At 38.4% G+C, this 18,096-nt stretch overlaps 1 protein-coding gene and 1 long non-coding RNA gene across 4 annotated transcripts in view; one reads left to right on the top strand and one right to left on the bottom strand.

Moving 5' to 3' along the window:
- The window catches only part of LOC131953073 (E3 ubiquitin-protein ligase LNX), a 37,713-nt gene that overhangs the window by 7,243 nt on the left and 12,374 nt on the right, over nucleotides 1–18,096 (top strand). The window lies entirely within an intron of this gene.
- On the bottom strand, nucleotides 569–3,791 carry LOC131953075 (uncharacterized). The gene is made up of 4 exons (XR_009388589.1): nucleotides 3,565–3,791; nucleotides 3,162–3,236; nucleotides 2,126–2,289; nucleotides 569–1,995 (listed from the first exon to the last, which is right to left on the bottom strand). It is a non-coding gene; the product is annotated as an uncharacterized LOC131953075 (long non-coding RNA).

Below are 18,096 nucleotides of genomic sequence, written 5' to 3'. Positions count from 1 at the left end.
GCAAAAAAGTTGGCACCGATGGTTTTTTCATTGCATCATCACGGATTCGCATTTTTCGAAAAATTAAAAATTATAATTTTATTGCATCATCCGGGATTCGCATTTTTTTTAAACTAAAAAATTATAATCAAACTTAAAGCCTAAGTTATACTGGACTGGATGTGATTGACTGAGTAATTAATTGTCATTCATGATTCATATATTATTATTGACTTATTACTCCGTGTAAAAAAAAATAATGTAGGTTTAAAATAAACTAGATCTAGTTATTGTAAATCGATTTATTAATATTTAATACTGTCACTGCTATTATTATTTAATAGGAATGCACACCCATATTACTGCACAAGTTCTTTAATCCAACAGTAATTAACGATATTACTTGGGTAGATGAAGTAGAGTAGACCTACACACACACGACAAATGGAAGTAGCAACTGGTTGCCTTTACGTTACTTTCTCAGCGCCCCCCCCCCCCCCCCCCCCCCCCCACGTACTGGATATTCAGTGACTATATCACTCAGTAAGCCATAATAAAATTATAGAACAAAATAAAAAGAAAACAGCTGTCAAAGTGTGTACCAGTGTTTATTACTACTAAATGCAATGTTAATTGTTAGAATGTGAGTAACACAACATACTGACATTTCAATGTTTGCTAAAAGAAATATAAATGATTAAAATACAGTAATCAGATTACCACATGAATTTTAATTTTGTCTAATAAAATAGAAACATTTAGGAGAATGGCAAAGAAAAAAAAAGATTTCTTGCAATAATTTAAAAATATGTTTATCAGAGCAAAGAAATAAATTACATAGTGACAACAGAAATTTAGCCCTTGTATAATCTACGATCAACACAGTACTGTAAAACAGTTAAATAATCATAATTAGTGTGAAGAAACAAATCTACAGTACAAGAAATCAACCTCGTCTCATTACGATCCCTCTTAAGAAGAAAAGTAGTATTAAATATCAAGGAATAAACATTAAAATATTGGTTTAAAGTATAATTACTAGTAAATCTAACCCATTCATTGAATGTATGCTGGAAAAAAATAGGTGACGAAAAATTACTTGGACCACTTTAGTCTCTTTAGTTTTAAAACAATTATCTAATTATAATACATATTCAGATACAATTAGCACATCTAAGGAAAAGAAATACAATTTAAAAAGCGTTAGTACTCGTGTGATAAATCAGTTGGACCAACATTTATGAAGCACATTAACTACTGATTCTAGGATTATCTAGCTGATTTCAATTACCCTGAAAAATAAGTTAAGTAATTAATTAAAATGTAATTTTTTTTACACTATGAACACTAAACTTAATTATAAACATTGTTAGTATTAGTTTTCAAAATAAGTTTACAATTCACAGCAATCATTTATTTCAGTAACAATTTACAAAAACACTAATGTTTAAAAAATAAAGTTCATTTGTATACTAAAAATGAAAGAAGTACTCTGATTAGCTATTATTCAGAACGTAAAACAAGATTCCTACAAAGTCAACAACCAGTGATTCTGTCAGATGACTGAAATCCTCAGCATTATCCTCACCCTCTGCCCAGTAGCTTATGGTGTAAAGAGCTGTCTTTTGTTTTGTTGCTGGCACCCTTTTAATAGTCCTTCCAGTGTATTACGACACACCCTGATCACCTTGCTCCCACTTATGAGTCAGCTAGACACCAATCAGATACCTCTCTAGCTGTCGCACCAAGAAAGGCTCAGTAGAAGTCAACAACGCTTCCATGACTTTAAGAAACAGAGTACATTTGATCGCCACATTGCGTTATTGTAAATGAGCTTTATCAAAGGACCAGAAATTAATTTCCCAATCAGCCTGAGTGCTTGCGGCGCTGCATGAGAACCCCAGGCTTCTTGAGATCTGCAAGCAGTTGAATGTAGATTTTAGTTATGTCCCAGCAGCCACATCATTCTCTTTAAGACGAGCCTTGAATAAAGCTGGATCTCCATGAAAACTATACCTGAAAAGAGAAGGGCAAATGGAATTAGAATTTAGCAGACCGTTTCACAAAACATATATCTAGCACAACATATTGTGAAGTACATAAAATAATTATAGAAATTAGAAATAAATTCAGTCTTCATACTTACAGAATGTACTTCCACCTGAGACATTGAACATAGAAAGGGCTGTACACAAGTTCCACCAACCTATTCCCGGTCACAAGCCTCTGTTCTCCTCAGCCGCTTTATGTCAGCCATCAAGTTGCTGATTTCATTCATTAGCAATCCTCTTTACACCTTGTTGGTCCTGCCTATAAGCAAATAAGATGTACAAAGAAAACAAATTAACCCAAGTTGTAGGCACACAAGTCTAGAATTAAATTAATATTAATAATACAATTATCAAGTACTAAAATTGTCCTTAATAAAGAGGTCTAAGGGCATAGGGCTTTATAAAATTATATTATTACACAGGCTTATATTAATTTAAACATATACTATAGCCTACTTGATGAAGAATTATACCTGAACTAGTCTAAATCTATTCTTAACCATTTAACAATGTCTCACTATTTTTACAAGATCTAGCTAGACTAGTACTTATAGGAAATAGAATAGTTTCGGCAAAAATAAAAAAATAATAAAAACATTACTGTAACTGAAAATGTGTAAAAATATTACTAAAAAATTAATGTAGCATCTAGACTCCAGACCTAATCAAACAATGATTAAATGATTGTGTTCAACTAAATGTACTGAATTAAAATAAATAGGCTAATTATTAGGCCTAGGCCTACTTAATGTCTTAATACTTTGCAGAATTAGATGAACACTTATAATTAATAATTAATTAACTTATCTAGATTCTAGATCTAAATCTAGATTCTATATCTAAATTAACTAGCGCCTATTTCTTATTAGAATCTAGAACTAGATCTAGATTAGTATAGGCCCTATTGGCTATTACTACTATTAGATTAAAATAAGATCTAGATCTAGAATTAAACTAGATTTAGATCTAGGCCTAAAGCTAGATAGTAGATTATGTTTAATTTTTGTTTATCTAATAATATCTAGATCTAGAAATAACGATTTAAAATATAAATAGGCCTAGTGTCCAATATAGATCTAGATTCTAGATCTATAGATAGATCTATAAATAAAACTGATACTGATAGTATACTTGATTGAAATGATGTCTTGAATTTCAAGTAGAATCTAGATTTTCTAGTAGTTAGATCTAGACTGTGGCAACACACTGAAAACACGCAAAAAAAAACACAACTGAATTAATTATGTAGGGCCTAAACCCTATTTTAACACTCTAAAAATTACAAAGATATCTACGACTTAAGTTTTTATAACATACTGTGCGAATATTTAATAATTATTACATTATAAAGAAGTCACTACAAAATGGCGCGAAAAATCGATCTTTGCTAACACGATTTGTTCTCCCTTATTGTTAAGGTCAAGATGACATTTTAATTATGGAATAGACAGAGCTAACATTAAAGTAATTAAACAAGAGGTTAAATTATAAAAACAGGTGATAATTTAAAATTTAATTAATTAATAATTATTACCTTGTAATGACGCTGAATTCCTTGAGTAAGAAAATAAAATCAAACACAAAGAAATTCTACGGGCGGCCAGTCTACATGTCTCGATGCCTTTTCAAAAGTACACACCGTGTAAAAGTGGCCAGCTGCTTCCATGTTGACCTGCATTTAATAGCTTACATGGACAATGAGTTCAACCGGAAGTCAGCCAAATCGCTCCGACGTGGTCGCCATGAATTCCCTAGCAATGGCGGTTGTTAGGCAAGCCGTGCAACAACCTACATATATATATGTATTTTTACTTATTTAAGGAAATTTTTTTTGAAAAATGTTAATTTAAATTAGAATTGTTATTTTTAGATAAAAGATTAATTTTCATGTCAAATGTCAGACTGTATTATTTGGAAAAGTGAGGGTGCAAAAAGGGCTATAATAACACTATGCATTTGTGGAAAATATTTTTCTGTGTTTTACACTACTGGTTTTTTTTTTATTGCTTTTCTTTTCTAAATGATGAAAGTAAGTTTTGAAAAGCTTTTGATTCCCTTATTTGCCTTATAATGTGTCCTCTGCACTGAGGTAAAAAGACAATGATACCCTGATCTGCAGTATACAATATGAGCAAAACTAGTCTTATGCTGTTTATATTTTCCCTTCTTTTTGTCTCAAAATGTTGTCTGGAACTCCATGTTCATTAAATTTTACTCTTCAACCCATCCAGACATTTTTATAGGCATTTTATATATCTATATCATATATATATACATATAGATATATATATTAACCCCTACTTTTCACTAAATCAATCCTGTTTTTCTTACTTAAGGTTTCCACTGTAATCCTAATTTATGATTATAAAATGTTTCTGAAGCACTTAGTTAAACTAATATTTAGAAAACAATCTCTCAACGTTTCCCAAAACCTTTGGTCTATTTTAAGCAACAAAGACAACACAATCGACACGTAAAATTACGTGACATTTTTTCTTGTTGTTAGTCACCAAAATTTCTGGTGGGGAAAAAAACCCTTCTGACACATCCCTTCTTCTTTAGTCCCTTGATGTTTTTATGTTACTGGTATGACAACATCCATAATCCATTAATAGCTTCTGACTACACTGGGCTTGTGGGGGGCTGGGTATTCTTGCAGTATTGATCTGATCCACAACCCAAGGGGAAGAACTGCATTGATTATTTCGTTAATTCGATTTTATTTTTAAAGGACAATTATCTCTATTTTTCTGTTTACTTGATTTAAAAATAACATAAAAATTTTCCCTATTAGTTTAAAGTAACTTGTGTGTAATTTTCTAGCTTAAAGATAGGTAACTATCTATATATCTTTGGTTGAAACACTGTTTTTTTTATGGTTTCTATTTCAAAATTATTGCTTCAATTATTTATATTAAAAAAAAAGCTTAGAACAATTTTGTGATGGTTGTCTATATGGCTCGTGGGATTATGGCTAATAAGATAATATGGCTAGTGGGATATAACAAAGATGTATCTGTGACATCTGTAGGGATGGTGTAGCCAGTCCAGCCATCATGACTTGAGTTGACTTAAGTCAGGTACCCAAATAAGGCTGAGTGGTCAGTGAACCGGAACATCAGGACAGAAATCACCCTAGTTGTTTTCTGTTTGCTTCTGATCAACTTTACACTGTAAAATTGTTGCCTGTTTCCTATCCGAGGTCTAATTTATACTATTTGTGACAGACCAAACCTTGCATGTCTTGTTATACTGTTTGTGAGAGACCTTACATTGTCCATTGATATGCTGTGAGAAACCTTTCAAAGTCTTGTTATAGTGTTTGTTACAGCCTTTAAATATATAGTTACACCATTTGTGACAGCCTTAAAATATCTAGTTACATTTGTGACAACCTTAAAATCTGTAGTTACATTTGTGACAACCTAAAAATCTGTAGTTACACCATTTGTGACAGCCTTAAAATCTGTAGTTACACCATTTGTGACAGCCTTAAAATCTGTAGTTACACCATTTGTGACAGCCTTAAAATCTGTAGTTACACCATTTGTGACAACCTTAAAATATCTAGTTACATTTGTGACAACCTTAAAATCTGTAGTTACACCATTTGTGACAGCCTTAAAATAACTAGTTACATTTGTGATAATCTTAAAATCTGTAGTTAGACCATTTGTGACATCCTTAAAATATCTAGTTACACTATTTGTGACAGCCTTAAAATATCAAGTTACACCATTTGTGACAACTTTAAAATCTGTAGTTACACCATTTGTGACAACCTTAAAATAGTTACACCATTTGTGACAGCCTTAAAATATCTAGTTACACTATGACAGTTTTTAAAATATCCTAAAGGGCAGTATTGAATGTCCAGATAATCCTTTTCTTTACTACCTGATAATATCCTGACGCGGCTGACCTTTGAGGAGATTAAGACCGGTCTCTAGATTAAGCTCTCTATTTCCTGCCCTCTATAGTTCCAGTCTGTCCGTGGTTGGAGACTAATCCTAATTTAATAAGATACTGCTGGGTTGTTTTATTTTTTAAAATTTTTATATTAGAATAACATTTTTTTTATTTGAATTAAGTCTCCGTGAAATAAGGTTATAATTGGATTTTATATTCAAACACCATTTATACAAGCATAACCTACCAGATAAAGACAAATATGGTGTAAGATAAAACGTTTACAGATTTTATAATTTACTCGTTAGTTATGGTGGGTTAGTTTAGTTTCTGTTGGTGCCGTACAGATAGTATGGTTCTATATTATACGACTTTCAAATGGACAGCCACTGAGCCATGCGCGCCCTTCTAGAACTATCCCCCTCCCCCAACATGTATCATATACCCGTTACACTGATGGTGTAAAAAAAAAAAAAGTAAAGTTTCCCTTTCAAACCTGACGGTCTATGGGGCAAGTGAAGTAGAGTTCACTTGTTTCTGTGACCTCGGCATATGAAGAGATAGTGTGGTCAGCACTATGCCCAGCCGCCTTTACTTTCCCTAACGTGAGTTAGGTACCCATCAGAGTTGGGTGGACTCAGGGACGGTCTACTGACTTGAACCCGGATTCGAACTCGAGACTAACGGGTTAGCAGTCCAGCTCTCTACCGCTAGACCACTCCGTCCCACCCACTGATGGTGTAACGGTCCCAGTAAAATACATACTCAACGAGTGCTGTACTTTTTGGATCCAGTGTTTCTTTCGGGCATTTCTTCAGGGGCGGGGGGGGGGGCTCCCCCTCCCGAAGAGTTTACCGCCCCCCCCTCCTCGAAGAGAGTTTACCGCCACCCCTCCCCGAAGAGTTTACCGCCCCCCCCCCCCCCCGAAAAGAGTTTACCGCCGCCCCTCCCCCGAACGAAATAGAATTTATATAGAAAATATATACTTTTAACAGTGTGTCGTCGTCGTCGTCCCCCCCCCCCCCCCCCGGAGAAAAAAGTCTGGAAGAAACACTGGTTCGATCTTTAACCTGAAAGTCTGCAATTTAGTTCCCAGGGTATGTTGGGTACCATCTGCGGGTCATAGAATGTAAAGTCGGCTGGGTTTCGCGCTGACCCCCCCCCCCCCCATTCATGCTGAGGTCAAAGAAACCAATCAACTCTACTTCATCTGGCCCCCAACTTGACATGTACACACCTTGTACCGCGTGTACGACAACCAGTCAAGTTAATCAACAGGGTAACAGATCAGCATACAAAATACTGCACTCATTCATTTTTTTCGTTTTTTATTTCGTCCAAGTTTTAAATAGTAACGGCCCCTTTGTCAGTTTTCCACATGAATAAATGGCGGACTTAACTCAATAGCTCGTTACGTTGGCTGGTCGGATGTGGATAGATTTTTTTTTAGTGAACCGGCTGAGAGCCGGCATGAGAGCTGTGTGTGGAAGCGTCGAGCATTCAGGGGAAACCGGTGCACCGGTTCAGCATTTCCGGCGGGGAGGAAAAAACCGTGTCGTGATGTGGGGCGTAATGTGGTCTATTGTCTGCCTCACTATAGTCGGTCACTCGGTCAGTCAGTGTCCCTGCAGTCAGTCAGCCTCTCTATAGTCAGTCAGCCTCCCTATAGTCAGCCAGCCTCTCTATAGTCAGCCAGCCTCCCTACAGTCAGTCAGCCTCCCTATAGTCAGCCAGCCTTTCTATAGTCAGCCAGCCTCTCTATAGTCAGCCAGCCTTTCTATAGTCAGCCAGCCTCTCTACAGTCAGCCAGCCTCTCTATAGTCAGTCAACCTCTCTATAGTCAGCCTCCCTACACAGTCAGCACTCAGTTTAGCATGGGTAATTGCTGATGTAGAATACGATACGATACTCCTGCTAGCCTCTGAGAATTTAAACTCCTCTAGAGTTTTTATTTTTAGCCCGCGTCTTTTCTTTTTTTTAAACTTTATTATCTTTTCAGTTTTCTCTGAAATTATTTTCTTTCGGTCCTTAATCGTTCATCGACTAACGCCATCTTTGATTTGATTCTTACCCCAAAGGCCAAATGTGTACCTAGCCGTCTATGTCCTGTACAATTAGAGTTATCGTTCTTGGCATAGACACCCCCCTCCCTCCCTCCCTGCTCTCCTTGAGCAGACGTTAAGGACTGTTGGTTTAGTTTAAATCAATCCGTAGTCTGGCCGACTTTTTCATTGACCCTAATCAAGTGAACGACATCTGAAGTGAGATGGTAGGGTTTTTTTTTTCTTCCCTGAGCTGGTTATCTGCAATTTTTAAAGATCTGCAATTTCTGGGGATCTATCAATTCTAGAATTTTTTGACATCTGAAGTGGGATGGTAGGTTTTTTTTTTCTTCCCTGATCTGGTTATCTGCAATTTTTGAAGATCTGCAATTTCTGGGGATCTATCAGTTCTGGGAGTTTTTGGGGTGGATGGTCTCCTACTATCTTAGAAGACTTTTTCTTTCACTAGTCTGCTGTTAGGTTCTGGTAAACTATGGAGAAAATGCACCTGAAAACCTGACACATGGACTTAGTTGAAAAGACAACCCAAATGTTGTAGTAGATTGACACTATGATTTAAACTTGGCGATTGATTGAAGAACAATGACACGTTTTTGGTCGATGTTTTAATAATTATAGACTCAGTAAAATATGCGACTTTTTAACACAACTCACCACGAATTACATGTTTATTTCCAAGAAAATACAGTGGTACCTTGAGATATTAGTTTAATTCGTTTCTTAACGTTTTTATCCCAGTCTTTTTTATATATAAGAAAGGTGTATTTTTATATGAAAAAAATTATTATTTAATAATATAATTTGTGTTTGTCAAACTTGAAAGCTAGGCCATCTCGTAAACAAAATAACTTACATTACATCCAATCAATGCAGATTGTATTTTTACATGTTCATGAGCTATTTACAATACTGTTTTATGTTTAAGTAGATGTTAGTTAATTCTACGAGCGATCATGGCAGTGTCTTACTCATGGGAGATATACATTCATTGTAAGGACTGGTTTAGTAAAGTAGTCCGGGCATTTCTAGAATATATATATATATATATATATATATATATCCGGGTAGATGACGCCCTGGTTGAAATGTGTGTTCATCCTGCCTTGAGTCTGGCGCCAGAACAGATTAAAAATAATCTCCCATTTTCGATGAACTAGGCCTTGCCTTAAAATGTGTCCCATGTAATTACTTGAGCTGTCTCTAGCCCCAGCTTGTCGCTACGCCATTTACGTCATGTGACGTAGATCACGTGACGCAAGTCATGTGCTTTAACTCTATTTTCTTATTGTCTAATATGTATGTGTAATAATACCATAATTGGGTTACTTCCCTTTTTTCGAAAAAGTTATCGTTCTTTTTGTACTGGTGATTATTTTCTTTTTCGTAACCCACGTGTAGACAATGCTATCAATCCGATCGGTCTATTTGTTTGAGCATCTGTTGGTCGATACTGTGATTGAGAATAAATGTCGAACAAATACTCGATTCGATCAATTCATTCGATTGCTAGATGAACCATTCAACTCGTTGCCGCTAGTGTATTATTCCTTTTAAAAAATCAAATCGTGTTCTCCCAATACAGTTGTTCAAACCACTCCTCCCTTCCCCCGCCCAGCTACCAGTGTGGTTTGACTGCTTGTATGGAGGTTGATACGCTCAGGTAATTGCTCTCTTGACCATCAAAGGACGGTGTTTAAGTTTCAAGGTTTGCTCTACACGTGAAGTTGGTTCAGTGTGGTAGAGTGAGAGCTTGGTGCTAGTGTGTGTGTGTGTGTGTGTGTGTGTGAGACGCTCCACTAAAGTGACACCCCAACCAGCGTGACACCCTACTAAAGTTGCGCCCCACTAAAGTGAAACCCTAGCTGTGTGACGCCCCACTTAAGTGACACCCCACCAGTATGACGCCCCACTAAAGTGACGCCCCAGTTTTCGCCCCACTAAAGTGACACCCCACCATTTTGACTCCCCACCAAAGTGACCCCCCCCCAAAGTGTGAGACACTCCACTAAAGTGACACCCCAACCAGCGTGACACCCTTCTAAAGTTGCGCCCCACTAAAGTGAAACCCTGCCAGTGTGACGCCCCACTAAAGTGAAACCCTAGCTGTGTGACGCCCCACTTAAGTGACACCCCACCAGTATGCCGACCCACTAAAGTGACGCCCCAGTTGACGCCCCACTAAAGTGACGCCCCAGTTGACGCCCCACTAAAGTGACCCCCACCAGTTTGACGCCTCACTGAAGTGACGCCCCACTAAAGTGACACCCCACCAGTTTGACGCCCCTCTAAAGTAACCTCCACCAGTGTGACGACCCACTTAAGTGACCCCCACCAGTGTGACGCCCTACTAAAGTGACCCCCACCAGTTTGACGCCCCACTAAAGTGACCCCCACCAGTTTGACGCCCCACTGAAGTGACGCCCCACTAAAGTGACGCCCCACCAGTTTGACGCCCCACTAAAGTGACCCCCACCAGTGTGACGCCCCACTGAAGTGACGCCCCACTAAAGTGATACCCCACCAGGTCGACGCCCCACTAAAGTGACACCCCACCAGTTTGACGCCCCACTAAAGTAACCCCCACCAGTGTGACGCCCTACTAAAGTGACGCCCTACTAAAGTGACCCCCACCAGTGTGACGCCCCACTGAAGTGACGCCCCACTAAAGTGATACCCCACCAGGTTGACGCCCCCCTAAAGTGACGCCCCACTAAAGTAACCCCCACCAGTTTGATTCCCCACTAAAGTGACCCCCACCAGTTTGACGCCCCACTAAAGTGACCCCCACTAAAGTGACGCCCCACCAGTTTGATTCCCCACTAAAGTGACCCCCACCAGTTTGACGCCCCACTAAAGTGACCCCCACTAAAGTGACGCCCCACCAGTTTGATTCCCCACTAAAGTGACCCCCACCAGTTTGACGCCCCACTAAAGTGACCCCCACTAAAGTGACGCCCCACCAGTTTGATTCCCCACTAAAGTGACCCCCACCAGTTTGACGCCCCACTAAAGTGACCCCCACTAAAGTGACGCCCCACCAGTTTGATTCCCCACTAAAGTGACCCCCACCAGTTTGACGCCCCACTAAAGTGACCCCCACCAGTTTGACGCCCCAGTGACACCCCACCGGGTCGAGTAAGTCCCCAGTTTCCCATGTGAATCAAGCCCGAGCCCCACATAGCGCTATTGGTTTTCCCACAGCGGCACCGTTTCCGCTGTTTGAGTGGTCCATCGATCTCAGGACACCCCCGTCCCACGCTCCATTTGCACCTGGAGTTTACCTCGAGTTTCAGGTGTATCAGCGTTTCTTACCTCACGCGGCGCCGTAACAGGGTACTCACTTGAGTTGTGTCTAATGTGGCTGTATGACGTCTTCAAATCTCGATTCGAGGAATTCTTTTATTTGCTGAAATCGTTAATAAAATAAAGTTTGTGCGCGTTTGGATTTCATTTTTTTTCTCTCTACAGCGTGGCTTATAACTTTAAAGTATATTTTACTCATGTGTTTTGGTTTTGTTTTCAATTCGACGTCCGCTTGTAAGCAAGTCCTTCTTTTATCAGATACGACATGCTGTAAACGATGATAAATCTCTCTTGGCTTTTCGCATCTACATCCTTTTGTCGTTTTAATGGACCTTGGTCAAAATTATGCTTCTCTGGCGACATTTAATTTTTTTTAAAATCGGTATAAATTATCTTTTAATCTTCAATTTTCACACGGCGGTCTTCTCAGATTACAAAAGAAAAAAAAAGTTCCTAACATGTTGTGAAGTTAAGTAATTGTTTGATAGAGGTAGACTATATAGCTGGACTGGATCCGAACGTGTGCCGTTCGTACCACTCTCACACAATGTCTGGATAGGGCTGTAAAAAAACTTGTATTAACTACATTAATATTTGAAGTGAGAGCGCCCTTCAAACATGATTTAATGTTGCAATGGCTATGATGTGTAGATCTAGCTCTTTATGAACTTATTCGTTGATCAATTTTTGTTATAGTTTAACCAATGGTTTTTAGGATTATTTCATGTATATCTAAATATTTATTAGGCGGTGTGTATTGAACCACTTTTTGGTGTGTCGTGTGTATTGAACTACTTTTTGGTGTGTCGTGTGTATTGAACTACTTTTTGGTGTGTCGTGTGTATTGAACCACTTTTTGGTGTGTCGTGTGTATTGAACCACTTTGTGGTGTGTCGTGTGTATTGAACCACTTTTTGGTGTGTCGTGTGTATTGAACCACTTTTTGGTGTGTCGTGTGTATTGAAACACATGGACATTTAACCATCATGCGTTTATCCATTTTGCCTGCTGCGTGTGCTTACCATAACGACCACACACACACATGTATACATACAGACACATCAAAACCACACATTACACACACCCATCCGATCAGCACGATCACACATCCACACATACACACTCCTTGCCGACTAAAACCACCACACACACCCACACACCTACCCGACCAGAACCATCACACCCACACATCTACCCGACCTATAAAAGACTGTTCCATCTGAACGACCGCCAGTAAAAACAATGGAGAAAGCTAAAACGTGATCCAGCCGTTGTTTGCAGTTCTTGATTGATTTGTCTGGTCAATGATCGATCGCCGTATGGATTGTTTTAATTGATAAATATTATTTCATTCCTGGAGACATGCTTTCTGTTTGTGTAAGGAATTCTCGGTTGGTAGACCACTTGCCTAGAGGGGATGCTCTTACATTCCTGGAGACATGCTTTCTGTTTGTGTAAGGAATTCTCTGTTGGTTGGTAGACCACTTGCCTAGAGAGGATGCTCTTACATTCCTGGAGACTGTTTGTGTAAGGAATTCTCTGTTGGGTGGTAGACCACTTGCCTAGAGAGGGTGCTCTTACATTCCTGGAGACATGGGTTCTGTTTGTGTAAGGAATTCTCTGTTAGTTGGTAGACCACTTGCCTAGAGAGTGTGCTCTAACATGGCGCAACGCGGTGTTAAGCCAATTTTTTGAATTATTTCCTTGCTAAACGTGAGCCATTTCATCCCCCTCTCCCAGCATCCCCCTCTCCCAGCATCCCCCTCTCCCAGCATCTCCCAACAGCCCCTGAGTTTATCGTCACCAAAGTCTGCGTCCAAAATTGAATACTCCATTATTTATCTCCCCTTTATTTAACCCAGGGGTCTCCAAACTTTTCAGTCCGAGGGCCGCATTAAATATCAAATTTCAGGTCGGGGGCCAGTTTCTTCCAGGCATGTCTTTGATTTTTCTGTGCAAAGTTCCTAATCATCACCAACAAACGATTTTTCCTTGGACAAAAAGATCTCCGCGGGCCGGATGAGAGGACTTCGCGGGCCGCATACGGCCCGCGGGCCGTAGTTTGGAGACCCCTGATTTAACCACTAGGCATACTGCCTAGCTTCGCTTAGGTTTTTAAATAACATTTGAGAATTTGAATACTTAATTATTTAGCGATGGATTTGGTGTTGAGTGCTTTAATTTAAACAGTAATGCTAACTTTAGAAAAAAAATGTTTTAGTTTGTCATTTAAATACCGTTCGCAGAGAAATATCGGAAAGTACGCAATGTATAAGTAAAATGGAATTAGAACTACACAGCTTCCATGAACAGTACATCTCATAGTTTTTATTACATTGCCTTTTGAAATTTATTTATTTATTTAATTGGGATACGTAACTAAATTAACAACTTAATTTTGTACTAAAACAAATGCTATACTTCGTCATTTTCTGTTTCTGTTTAAAATAGTATACAATTATTTGAAAAATAATAATTTAAAAAACGTTACCTCCCTTGAAAACTGAACGTATGACGTATGTCTTTGTTACTTTCTCGTATATACGTAGTATAGAGAAAGTATTGTAATCGTGCAAAAAAAAAAAAATCGAGATTTTTACAAATCTCGACGTTTTACACCTCACTGATACGGAAAAACATAATTTTGCAATCTTGTCCGTATGTCTGTGTGTGTGTGTGTCTGTCTGTCTGTCTGTCTGTCCGTGTGTAAACACGATAACTTGAGTACCGTTACAGCTAGGTGGATGAAATTTCATATATAAGTATTTTATCAAAATCGTAGATCCGTATCAACTTTTGAGCGATTTCCGATAACCGGAAGTGGTACTTTTCCTACTTTGAATTTTTCAAAAGCCTATAACTTGAGTACTATTTCAGATAGATAAATGAAATTTCACATGTAAGTAAAAGATCTAATTCTCTACCTTCTGTTAAATTTTGAGTAATTTCCGTTGACTGGAAGTAGTAATTTACGCTACTTCCGATTTCTCAAAAAACTAATGTAAATTTTTAAAGTACTAATAATATTGCGCACTATTATACGCGTTTTTATTCGGCGTTTGCTTGGTGCGCAATGTTTTTTTTATGAGATTCTATTCTATTTTTAAAAGTTTAAGTATTTAAAATGGATTAAAAATCATAACTATATCCCCAGTTACCATCCCCTGTTGTTTTATATAAGAATATTCGAGAAAGTTTAGGGGAGATCACTACCGGTTTATTTTTTTTTTACAAACAGTTGCTATGCTTATATAAGAAATTACGGTATATGAACATATTTAACAACTATAATGGCTGTTTCCGACGGGATTAAAGTTTTTTTGTTAGCCTCCAGGGTCGGTCTACGACGTCACATAATATTAAGGGGATCGTTCGTCAATTTATTTATATATATATATATCTCATATAAGGAGAATTTCACTCAAGATCATCTTTTAGCCCTCGTCGAGGGCTTTGAGTCTGACCAACAGTTTTTCCATACGGCCTAGTCATCTATAGTAGTGTATGCAAAAAATTAGCCAGATATACTGAGCTTAAGTACCCTAAAGTCTGCGTTAAAATGACCCTCTGTTTTTCCCATAAAATACAAAGATTATATAGGGAAATACAACTGGTCAGTTTTGACCGCTTTACAAAGATTTCCCAGATATGCCGAGTTTTTTGTGACACCCCTAGGTGTTCTTCTACCACCTCACAAAATATCAAGGGGGGTCGTCGGAGGAAATTTTTTTTCGTAATAGAGCTCATATAATGAGAATTTCACTCGCGGTCACTTTTTAGCCCTCGTCGAGGGCTTTGAGTGTAACCGACAGTTTTCCCTAAAGGTCAAGACATTGTCCTAGGAGCATGCAAAAAATTAGCCAGATATACTGAGTTTAAGTACCCTAAAGTCTGCGTTGAAATGACCCTCTGTTTTCCCCATAAAATACAAAGATTATATAGGGAAATACAACTGGTCAGTTTTGACCGCTTTACGAAGTTTTCCCAGATATGCCTAGTTTTTTGTGACACCCCTAGGTGTTCTTCTAGCACCTCACAAAATATCAAGGAGGGTCGTCGGAGGAAATTTTTTTTCGTAATATAGCTCATATAAAAAGAATTTCACTCGCGGTGACTTTTTAGCCCTCGTCGAGGGCTTTCAGTGTAACCGACAGCTTTCCCTAAAGGTCAAGCCATCGACCTAGAAGCATGCAAAAAATTAGCCAGATATACTGAGCTTAAGTACCCTAAAGTCTGCGTTGAAATGACCCTCTGTTTTTCTCATAAAATACAAAGATTATATAGGGAAATACAACTGGTCAGTTTTGACCCCTTTACGAAGTTTTCCCAGATATGCCGAGTTTTTTGTGACACCCCAATGTGTTCTCCTACCACCTCACAAAATTTCAAGGGGGTCGTCGGAGGATTTTTTTTTTCGTAATAGAGCTCATATAAAGAGAATTTCACTCGCGGTCACTTTTTAGCCCTCGTCGAGGGCTTTGAGTGTAACCGACAGTTTTCCCTAAAGGTCAAGCCATTGACCTAGGAGCATGCAAAAAATTAGCCAGATATACTGAGCTTAAGTACCCTAAAGTCTGCGTTGAAATGACCCTCTGTTTTTCCCATAAAATACAAAGATTATATAGGGAAATACAACTGGTCAGTTTTGACCCCTTTACGAAGTTTTCCCAGATATGCCGAGTTTTTTGTGACACCCCAAGGTGTTCTCCTACCACCTCACAAAATATCAAGGGGGGTCGTCGGAGGAATTTTTTTTTCGTAATATAGCCCATATAAGGCGCCGGTCAGTCGAGGTCAGTTTTGACCCCCGCTCCGTAGACTTTTTGCCAAACCGTCACCGGCCCTCGTGTTCTATCGCCATAAGGCACCTTAGTGCCAAATTTGACGCGCCTGCGGCGCCGGGAAGTGCCCTATCGGGCACCCGACCACTTTGCTTTATATATATAGATAACATCCCCATTAGTCAAACATTATTCACCCCATTTTCAAACATTTCTCTCATATTCAATTACTATTTAAATCATCATCATATCTCCTTTGTGGCCCCTGGGGAGCAAACGGCTGCAATTACACATTTCCAGCGGACTCGTTTTTTTTTTTGGGCTGCACCCCCACTACTATTTAAAGAGTATCTACCAAATATGCATACATTATTTCCACTATATTCAAATAGTATCTACCAAATAAAAGTTTCCATTTCAAAACCTGACGGTCTATGGGGCAAGTGAAGTAGAGTTCACTTGTTTCTGTGACCTCGGCATATAAAGAGATAGTGTATCTACCAAATATGCATACATTATTTCCACTGTATTCAAATATTATCTACCAAATATGCATACATTATTTCCACTATATTCAAATATTATCAACCAAATATGCATACATTATTTGCCCTAAATATCCAAAATTATTTCTCCTTTATCAGTTCCTATGTCTAAACATTATTTCCCCTAATTTATAACATTATCTCCCCTACGTGCAATTTGCTTGCTTTCCCCCTTTTACTTTCCTTATATGGCCTACACACAAAAAAAACAGAACCAAAATTATTCCCACTCTGTTATAAAATTACCCCGCGACATCATTTAATTGGCGAGCTAACGAGCAGTTTAATGAAACGTCACTCACTCGAAAAAAAATTGATTTTTTTTTTTTCGTCTTTTCTTACTCCCAAACCCCCACCCATTTTAAGGCTTTTTAACCACAATTTTTAACGTTTTTAATTTCATTAATTTGTTTTAAAAGTTGAAATCATTATAAAAATATTTTGTAAAAATAAAAAATTAAAAATGGCAAGACTGTTTAAAAATCTGGCAACACAGTTTAAAAAAAAAACGTCAACGCGAGGTCACTTTGACTTTTCTCACATCCGCATTCCAATTCAAAGACTTCCCGCGTCTAAGATTTCCCGTCTGCTCACCAGCACAGATCTCCGCAGTGCCATGTCCAGTAAACTCGCCGGCCCGCTTCCTCCCCGGGTCTCCCCATATTTTTCCCACCACCAACATACATCGATTCCCGCAGACCTTCTGACCTATAGCTGTTTCTATGGCCTATTGTTTGCCCTTGCTAGTGCGGCACTTTATCAGACGCGAGCATGGCGGAAAACGTTTTTCCTGATGCCAATGGCTCTTGTAGACAATCAATAACCAACAGTTATTTTAGTGTAAGACTTTGGTTTGATGTCTGTCACAGTTTATTTATAAGACAGACAATCAATAACCAACAGTTATTTTAGTGTAAGACTTTGGTTTGATGTCTGTCACAGTTTATTTATAAGACAGATAATCAATAACCAACAGTTATTTTAGTGTAAGACTTCGGCTTGATGTCTGTTTATTTATAAGACAGACAATCAATAACCAACAGTTATTTTAGTGTAAGACTTTAGTTTCTTGTCTGCTTTAGTAAGACAGGAAACATTTATTGCAAGTTATTCTAATGTAAGACTTGATCGCGAGAAATGGTTGTATGTGTTGACCTGTGTCTTCTTCCACCCTACCAAGACCTTATCCTCCGCGCACCCCAATCTCATCTCTTGAAAAATGGTATTATCATAGTACTTTCTAGAAGAGTTGGGTAGGGGTAGGGGGGAGAGGAAGACAGAGGTCATCGCCGTACATTGTTTACTCAACTGATTAACTTTCGTATATCACTCTCTCCACCGCCAGTGGCAAGGGAAGTAAATCAGTAGTTTCTGGGTTCTGTCCCCTGTGGCTGGTCTCCCTTGTGGACAACCGCTCTCTAATGCTGAAGTACAATTTATTTTCACGGACATGTTTATAAAGGCA

Source organism: Physella acuta, unplaced genomic scaffold (genome assembly GCF_028476545.2).
Source record: "Physella acuta isolate Inbredline_101_S28 unplaced genomic scaffold, ASM2847654v3 ptg000904l, whole genome shotgun sequence".
NCBI classification, from domain to species: domain Eukaryota; kingdom Metazoa; phylum Mollusca; class Gastropoda; family Physidae; genus Physella; species Physella acuta.
Note: the sequence above shows the minus strand (reverse complement) of the source record. Positions and strands in the feature narration are given on the sequence as shown.